At 38.7% G+C, this 8,865-nt stretch overlaps 1 non-coding gene across 1 annotated transcript; it reads left to right on the forward strand.

Annotated features, from left to right (window-relative positions):
- Window positions 1–2,758: 2,758 nt before the first annotated feature.
- LOC130942437 (small nucleolar RNA R71) lies at window positions 2,759–2,862 on the forward strand. The gene has a single exon (XR_009071007.1). It is a non-coding gene; the product is annotated as a small nucleolar RNA R71 (small nucleolar RNA).
- The last annotated feature ends 6,003 nt before the right edge of the window (window positions 2,863–8,865 follow it).

The following is an 8,865-nucleotide window of genomic DNA, read 5'->3' on the forward strand; positions in this document are numbered from 1 at the left end:
CAGAACAAGCATGCTTTTGTTTGCCTTTTTAAGAATGTTCAAGGAACAACACCACCTTGTGAAATTTTTTGTTTTCTCTTTGCTGCCAGGAAACAATTTGATTTCTCCTTCTTCTCCTAGTTGTTGCTTCATGTTCTTTCTAAGATCCTTGTTCCTTTCCTGCAAAGAGTGACGAAGTTGCTTGCTTCTCAAGCACTTGAGTGGTTAGCTTAACTATATATGGGCAAGTGTCTGAGTTTTAAGTTGGTGTGTGAACACCAAACTTAGTCTCCTACTCACTTCTCTGTTCTTTGAATCCTTGAGTTTTCCTTGGAATGAAGTTGCTGCTAAGGATTTTAAGCGTTTCTGTGATTGCTTAGAATGGTTATTCCTTTCATATAATTCAAAGGTTGTTGTGTTCAGTTGATCTTTATGGTGGAACACCAAACTTAGAGTCACACATTCCCCTTTGAATTATTGATCCACAAATTCATTGTTTGGTGTGAAACACCAAACTTAATTCTTTGCAATGCACAGAAACTACTTTACCCTTTTTATTGAAACAAATAAAAGAGACAGCAAAGGGGTATTACCTCAGGTTGGGTTGCCTCCCAACAAGCGCTTCTTTAACGTCACTAGCTTGACGGTTGTCCCTTGTTAGGGTGGATTGTAGTGCTTGATGTCCTCTCCTCTCACTATGGAAACATCCCCATTTGATTCCTTCATGATTTCCAAATGTTCCATAGAAAGAACTTTCCTGATTGTGAACACTTGAGGGAGCTGAGAAGGAATGGGTTTGAAGCCAGGTGGGATTGGCAGATAATGACTTGATATCACTTTATCTCCCGGAGAGAAACCTTCAGTGGGAATTTTCTTGTTTCTCCACCCTCTTAGCAATTTCTTTACAATTCTTCCCTTTCTCTTGAGGATTTCTTCATTGACCCTTATGCTAGGAGGACCCTTTTGATCTGTTTCTATTGATTCTTGTGGCTTTAACTCTTGCAATTCTTGTTTGCCTTCAAAGGATTGTTTTAGAGTTTCAACTGCTAGATTGCTTTTCTCCAAACACAGATGGCTACTATCATCCTTAGGCTTATCAGGTTCTGGTTCAGGCTCAGATACAGGTTTGAAAACATGGAAAATGAGCTGTTCATCATGTATTCTCAAAATTAGCTCTCCTTGTTCTACATCTATGAGCGCTCTAGCAGTGGCTAGAAATGGCCTTCCCAGAATGATAGGGTGTAGGTAGCTTTCCTCCATATCCAAAACAACAAAGTCTGTGGGGAAAAAATAATTTCCCACTTTCACCAGCACGTTCTCAACTAACCCTTCAGCTTGCTTCTGAGTTTTGTCAGCCAGTTGTATGATTACATCAGTGGATCTCACCTCATTCAGTTGTAGCCTCCTCATAAGAGTCAGAGGCATCACATTTATGCTAGCTCCTAGATCACAGAATCCTCTGTCAATTTTTGTTTCTCCTATGATGCAGGGGATATGAAAACTTCCTGGGTCTGTTTTCTTAGAGACCGTATCCTTCTTGATGAGTGCACTGCATTCTTTGTTCATTATTACAGTTTGTCCTCCCTTCAAAACTCTTTTCTTGCTCAGCAATTCCTTCAAATACTTGATATGTGTAGGCATCTGCTGGAGGATCTCAAGAAAGGGAATATTGATGTGGAGAGACTTAAATGTCTCTAAGAACCTTGAATATGTTTTCCCTTTTTCACCTCCTCCTAACCTTTGAGGAAATGGTGCTTTTGGTTGGTATGTTTCCAGCATGCCTTCCTCTTGCATTTCCTTGTCTTGCTCAGTTTCACTTTCCTGCTTAGCTTCTTCCACACCTTCCTTCAAGATTTCTGGCTCCTTTTCTGAGGGTCTGATTTCTTCTTCTTCTGAGACTTCCTTCAACATGGTGATGACCTTGCATTCTTCCCATCTCACTCCCTTCTGTTCCCCTTTAGGATTCTTTTCTGTGTCACTAGGGAACACTGCAGTTGACTTGGGGGCCTGTTGAGATAGCTCTCCTACTCGAGACTCCATCCTCTTGAGTTTTTCACCATGGTCCCTTAAGGTAGATCTCACATCATCCCTGAAGCTTTTCAACTCACATATGTCCTGACCCATGTTTGCTAGTATTCCTTCTATCCTGTTTAATTGATCTTGAAATTGTTGGTTCGGATTGGATTGGGCAGGTTGGTTATTTTGGCTATGATATGGTGGTTGGGAGTAAGTGTTTTGTGTGGCTTGGTATGATCTTTGGTTGGAGTTTTGGTATGTGGAATTGTTATGTTGGTTGTGGTTGTAAGGTTTGTGGTTTTGTGGTTGGGTTTGCTGGTTTCCCCACCCAAAGTTTGGGTGGTTTTTCCATCCGGGGTTGTAAGTGTTGGAATGTGGATCATATGATTGCTTTTGTTGGTTTCCCACATAGTTGGCCTCTTCCCAATCACCTCCTTCAATGCTTACTTCCTCTTGATCTTGTGTGTGTATTGCAGCCACTTGCTTTGTGTCTAATTTCCTGGTGAGCTCTGCTAGTTGCTTGGCAAACACCTTGTTTTGGGCTAGAATTGTATCAACATGGTTCAGCTCCATGACTCCCTTAGTGTTGTGTCTCTCTGAAGCATAGTAGTACTCATTCTCAGCCACTGTCTCAATCACTTCAATGGCTTCTTCTACAGTCTTTTTCCTGTTCAATGAACCTCCTGATGAATGGTCTACAGCTTTCCTTGATTCATAAGAAAGTCCATCATAGAAAATATGCAATTGCACCCAGTCAGGGAACATGTTTGGTGGACATTTCCTTGTCAATTCTTTGAACCTCTCCCATGCCTCGTAGAGCGTCTCACCATCTTGTTGTCTAAAAGTCTGAACCTCAGATCGAAGCCTATTGACCTTTTGTGGGGGGTAGAAACGTGCCAGAAACTTGCTTTCCACCTCATCCCAGGTTGTTAGGCTGTCCCTTGGGAATGATTCCAGCCACTTAGCTGCCTTGTCCCTAAGTGAAAATGGGAACAAGAGCAGTTTATAGGCATCTTCCTGGACTCCATTGGACTTCACAGTGTCGTAAATTCTCAGGAATTTTGTGAGATGTTGGTTTGGATCTTCACTAGCACTCCCACCAAATGAATAATGATTCTCCACCAATGATATTAGCTGTGGTTTGAGTTCAAAATTGTTGGCCTGAATGGGTGGTTTCTGAATGCTGCTACCACAATTCCCAGAGGTTGGGTTTATGTAGGAACCAAGAACCCTCCTCTCGGGAATGGCATTGTTTCCATTAGCCCCCTCATGGTTGTGAAATTCTCTATCCATATTGAGATCTAGAGCTTCCTCAAAGTTGTCCTCAGATTCTCCTTCAGATTCCTCTTCCCTCAGTACTCTCTTCCCTCTTGCTTCCCTTCTACGTCTATGAAGGGTCCTCTCTGGTTCGGTATATGGAGGAGTTGATGTCTCTCCTCTCCTACCTGTCATACAAGAACACACCACAAGCAACAAACAAGTGGAATACTCTTGGTTAATGGAAGAGTATGGTTAGAGCAATTGAGGAATTAATTCAAATAGTTAGTGGGTCAGTGAGTTAGTTGCTTGAATTGAAAGGCATAAGAAAGAAAAAACAAGTAACAGAGTGCAGAAATTAAAAATTCAACAAGTAACTAGAACTAAATTAACAAAACAAGAAAAATGCTCAATCTAGTTAACTTCCAATTTGAGAATTGTCAATCGAAAACCAATCCCCGGCAACGGCGCCATAAACTTGATGTTGCATAAACTTGTTATGCTACGATTTTAGGAAATTGCACGAACGGCAAAAATTCCCTCCGGCAAGTGCACTGGTTATCGTCAAGTAAAAACTCACAATAGAGTGAGGTCAAATCCCACAAGGATTGGTTGAATGAGCAATTCGAATTAGAAGTTTGTTTAGTTGAGCGGAATCAACTTTTGGATGTGAATTTGCATAAAGTAAATGTGGCAGGAAACGTAAATTGCAAGGTATTGAAATTGCATAAACTTAAATTGCGAGAATTAAGGTGCGAGAAAGTAAATTGCTGAAAGTAAAAGGGAATTGGGGCGATTGCATGAATTGAAATTGCAGAATGTAAATAGAAAAGGGTAGATCAGAGATGGGAAGTTCATTGGGTGTTAGGAGATATTGAAATCTCCGAATCAAAACATTTTCATCTCTTCCTCAACCAATGCATTCATTGAATCTTGCTTGGCAATCTTATATGATTGGATCCCAATTCCTTGGCTCACCAATTCTCTCTAAAAACAAACAAATTCCCAATCCCTTGGTTTAAATGTTCATAAGAAGAGATGATGTTCGATCACTGATTATACCACACAGTTTCATGAACCACAATTTGGTAGGATTACATGTCACAATATCCATCCAAACCCCAATCCAATTCACTGTGAGAAAGCTTCTCTAGCATGAATCCATCATTCCTTTCCCAAGGTTCCAAAGGATTCCAATTATGGGTAGTTTCTTTCCCAAGACAACTACCCAATGGAATTAGATCGAGAAGCTTTCTAACAAAATTCAAGAGAAAAGATTGAAGAAGAAGATAAAAACGATTATTGATTCATTGAATTACAATAGAGCTCCCTAACCCAATGAAAGGGGTTTAGTGAGTCATAGCTCTGAATTCAATTACAAGTATGAAAAATAGCAAAATGATCAAAAGTTCCAAAAATGCCAAAAAAAAAGTAAAAGTCCTTCCTAACTTCAATTCTATCCTATTTATACACTTTCTAAATTGAGCTTCTGTTAAATTTCTTGGGCTTTGAGGCTTTTTCTTGATTTCCTTTTGCTTTGGGTTTATGATCCATAATCCTAATGAGGCTGTGATCCAATTCTGTAACATTCATTGAGCAAATTTAGTGATAAACAAGTAATGACACAAGACTCAACAAATTAAAGTTCCAGACTCATTAATTCTTCCGGCCCAATCCCATAAACCATGATATTCAATTGGGTTTCATACCATAATACGTTTAAGTTAATATTTGTGCTCAAATGCTAACTTAAACTTCAATATATTTGGCCCAGAAACCCTTTCAAAAGGTGGCGTTTAAGTTGAAGTTTAAGTTTCAGTTTAAGGTTAAACTGAAACTTAAACGTGGAATTGGAAGAAAGCAACCCAGGAGTGTAAAATGTCGAACACGTTTAAGCTTCAGTTTAAGGTTAAACTGAAGCTTAAACGTGGAAATGAAGAAAACAACCCTGGAGGAGCAATTGGGTCGAACACGTTTAACCTCCAGTTTAAGGTTAAACTGGAGGTTAAACGTGGAAAATGAAAAGGCAACCCTGGAGGAGAGAAATAGTCGAACACGTTTAACCTCCAGTTTAAGGTTAAACTGGAGGTTAAACTGGAGGTTAAACGTGGAAATGCTCCTGGTGCCTCTCTTGCTTCTGGCGTTTAACCTCCAGTTTAAGGTTAAACTGGAGGTTAAACGTGGAATTGCTCCTTGGTGAGAAAAGTGTCGAACACGTTTAACCTCCAGTTTAAGGTTAAACTGGAGGTTAAACGTGGAAATACTCCTTTGGTTCAATTCTCATTCTGGCGTTTAACCTTCAGTTTAAGGTTAAACTGGAGGTTAAACGCCAGTTTCCTCTTTTCTCAGCTTTCATGATTCTGGCGTTTAACCTTCAGTTTAACCTTAAACTGAAGGTTAAACGCCACTTTCAGCTTTGGTGCATTTCTTATTCTGGCGTTTAACTTCCAGTTTAAGGTTAAACTGGAGGTTAAACGCCAGTTTCAGCATTATATGGCTTGGCACATGTGATCTTCAAGCTTCCTTTATTGATTTTGTTGCTTCTTTGCCTAGCCTCTTCTTCCCTGAAATCATCCAAACAATTGCATCAAAGTCTTGCAAAATTTCATGAGAATTCTTCCATTCATAGCATTCAAGTAATATAACTAAAACTCATGGAATTTGCATCAAAATTATACTGCTTGGATGATTCATTACTTTGTTGTCCATTCATAGCATTCTTGGTTACTTTAAGCTCAAGAAAATGCATAAAACAACTAAAACTAACAAAAAAATGCTAGTGAAACTAGCCTAAGATGCCTTGGCATCAGTTAGTAGATAAATAAATAAATAAATATAAGAAGATGAGAGAGGGGAGTTTTTGAAAATTAACTAAAATAAAAGAAAAATATTTTTGTTTTTATTTTAAATTTGATGAGCGGATAATTTATACGCTTTTTGGCATTGTTTTTAGGTAGTTTTTAGCAAGTTCAAGCTACTTTTAGGGATGTTTTCCTTAGTTTTTATGTTAAATTCACATTTCTGGACTTTACTATGAGTTTGTGTGTTTTTCTGTGATTTCAGGTAAATTCTGACTGAAATTGAGGGACTTGAGCAAAACTCTGAAAAAGGCTGACAGAAGGACTGCTGATGCTGTTGGAATCTGACCTCCCTACACTCGAAGTGGATTTTCTGGAGCTACAAAAGTTCAATTGGCGTGCTCTCAACGGCGTTGGAAAGTAGACATCCAGAGCTTTCCAGCAATATATAATAGTCCATACTTTATTCGAAGAATGACGACGTAACTTGGCGTTGAACGCCAAGTACATGCTGCTGTCTGGAGTTAAACGCCAGAAAAACGTCATGATCCGGAGTTGAACGCCCAAAACACGTCATAACTCGGAGTTCAACTCCAAGAGAAGCCTCAGCTCGTGGATTGATCAAGCTCAGCCCAAGCATACACCAAGTGGGCCCCGGAAGTGGATTTATGCATCAATTACTTACTCATGTAAACCCTAGGAGCTAGTTTATTATAAATAGGATGATTTACTAATGTTTTAGATATCTTTGGTCTCAGTTTTGTTTTATTCCTCATCCTAAGAGGCTATTGATCACGTTTTAGGGGGCTGGCCATTCGGCCATGCCTGAACCTCTTTCACTTATGTATTTTCAACGGTGGAGTTTCTGCACACCATAGATTAAGGGTGTGAAGCTCTGCTGTACCTCAAGTATTAATGCAATTCTATCTTCTTTTATTCAAATGCTATCTTAGTTTTATTCCAAGATATTCATTCGTACCCAAGAACATGATGAATGTGATGAGTTAGATAACCCTCATTATCATTCTCACTTATGAACGCGCGTGATTGACAACCACTTCCGTTCTACATGCAACAGAGCTTGAATATGTATCTCTTAGATTCCCCAACAGAATCTTCGTGGTGTAAGCTAGATAGATGGCGGCATTTATGAGGATCCGGAAAGTCTCACCTTGTCTGTGGTATTCCGAGTAGGATCCTGGGAATCCGGAAAGTCTCACCTTGTCTGTGGTATTCCGAGTAGGATTCCGGTAATGAATGACTGTGACGTGCTTCAAACTTGCAAGTGCTGGGCGTCAGTGACAGACGCAAAAGAATCAAGGGATTCTATTCCAGTAGGCGCAGGAACCAACCAGTGATTAGCCGTACTGTGACAGAGTGCGTGAGCATTAGTTTTCACTGCGAGGATGGGATGTAGCCATCAACCATGGGTGATGCCTCCAGATGATTAGCTGTGCGAGTGACAGCCGCATAGGATATTTTCCCGAGAGGATTGAAAGTAGCCACCGCTGATGGTGAACCCCTATACACAGCTTGCCATGGAAAGGAGTAAGAAGGATTGAGTAGAAGCAGTGGGAAGGCAGACGTCCGTGAGTCATGCAGAACCTCCATACACTTATCTGAAATTCTCACCAATGAATCTACATAAGTATTTCTATCCTTTTTATTATTTATTTCCTATTTTATTCCAATAATCACAATTACCCTTTAATCTGCCTAACTGAGATTTGCAAGGTGACCATAGCTTGCTTCATACCAACAATCTCTGTGGATTCGACCCTTACTCACGTAAGGTTTATTACTTGGACGACCCAGTACACTTGCTGGTTAGTTGAACGGAGTTGTGAATTCAGCTGCTGCCCCTTAGAAGCCTTCATCTCAAAATAATTAGAACATGAATCACAATTTCGTCCACCAAGTTTTTGGCGCCGTTGCCGGGGAACAATCAATTTCGAACAACAATTTCACAATTGTTACCAGACCACAATGGTGCCAAATTTTAATCCGGCAACAACACCAAGTTTTTGGCGCCGTTGCCGGGGATTGTTCGAGTATGGACAACTGACGGTTCATCTTGTTGCTCAGATTAGGTAATTTTCTTTTCAAAAATCTTTTTCAAAATTTTTCTTTTAATTTTCGTTTTTCTTCACATTATTTTCGAAAAAAAATTAATAAAAATCCAAAAAAATTAGAAAATCATAAAAATCAAAAATATTTTATGTTTCTTGTTTGAGTCTTGAGTTAATTTTTAAGTTTGGTGTCAATTGCATGCTTTTAAAAATTTTTCTTGCATTTTTCGAAAATCCCATGCATTCATAGTGTTCTTCATGATCTTCAAGTTGTTCTTGATAAGTCCTCTTGTTTGATCTTGATGATTTATTGTTTTGTGTTGTTTGTTGTTTTTCATGTGCATCTTTGCATTCATATTTTCCAAGCATTAAAAATTTCTAAGTTTGGTGTCTTGCATGTTTTCTTTGCATTAAAAATTTTTCAAAATTATGTTCTTGATGTTCATCATGATCTTCAAAGTGTTCTTGGTGTTCATCTTGACATTCATAGCATTCTTGCATGCATTCATTGTTTTGATCTAAAAAGTCCATGCATTGAGTATTTTTGTTGTTTTTCTCTCTCATAATTAAAAAATTCAAAAAATCAAAAAAAAAATATCTTTTCCTTATTTCCCTCCAAATTTTCGAAATTTTGGGTTGACTTGGTCAAAAATTTTCAAAATTAGTTGTTTCTTACAAGTCAAGTCAAAATTTCAATTTTAAAAATCTTATCTTTTCAAAATCTTTTTCAAAAATCATATCTTTTT

This window comes from Arachis stenosperma, chromosome 7 (genome assembly GCF_014773155.1).
Source record: "Arachis stenosperma cultivar V10309 chromosome 7, arast.V10309.gnm1.PFL2, whole genome shotgun sequence".
Taxonomy (NCBI): Eukaryota; Viridiplantae; Streptophyta; class Magnoliopsida; order Fabales; family Fabaceae; genus Arachis; species Arachis stenosperma.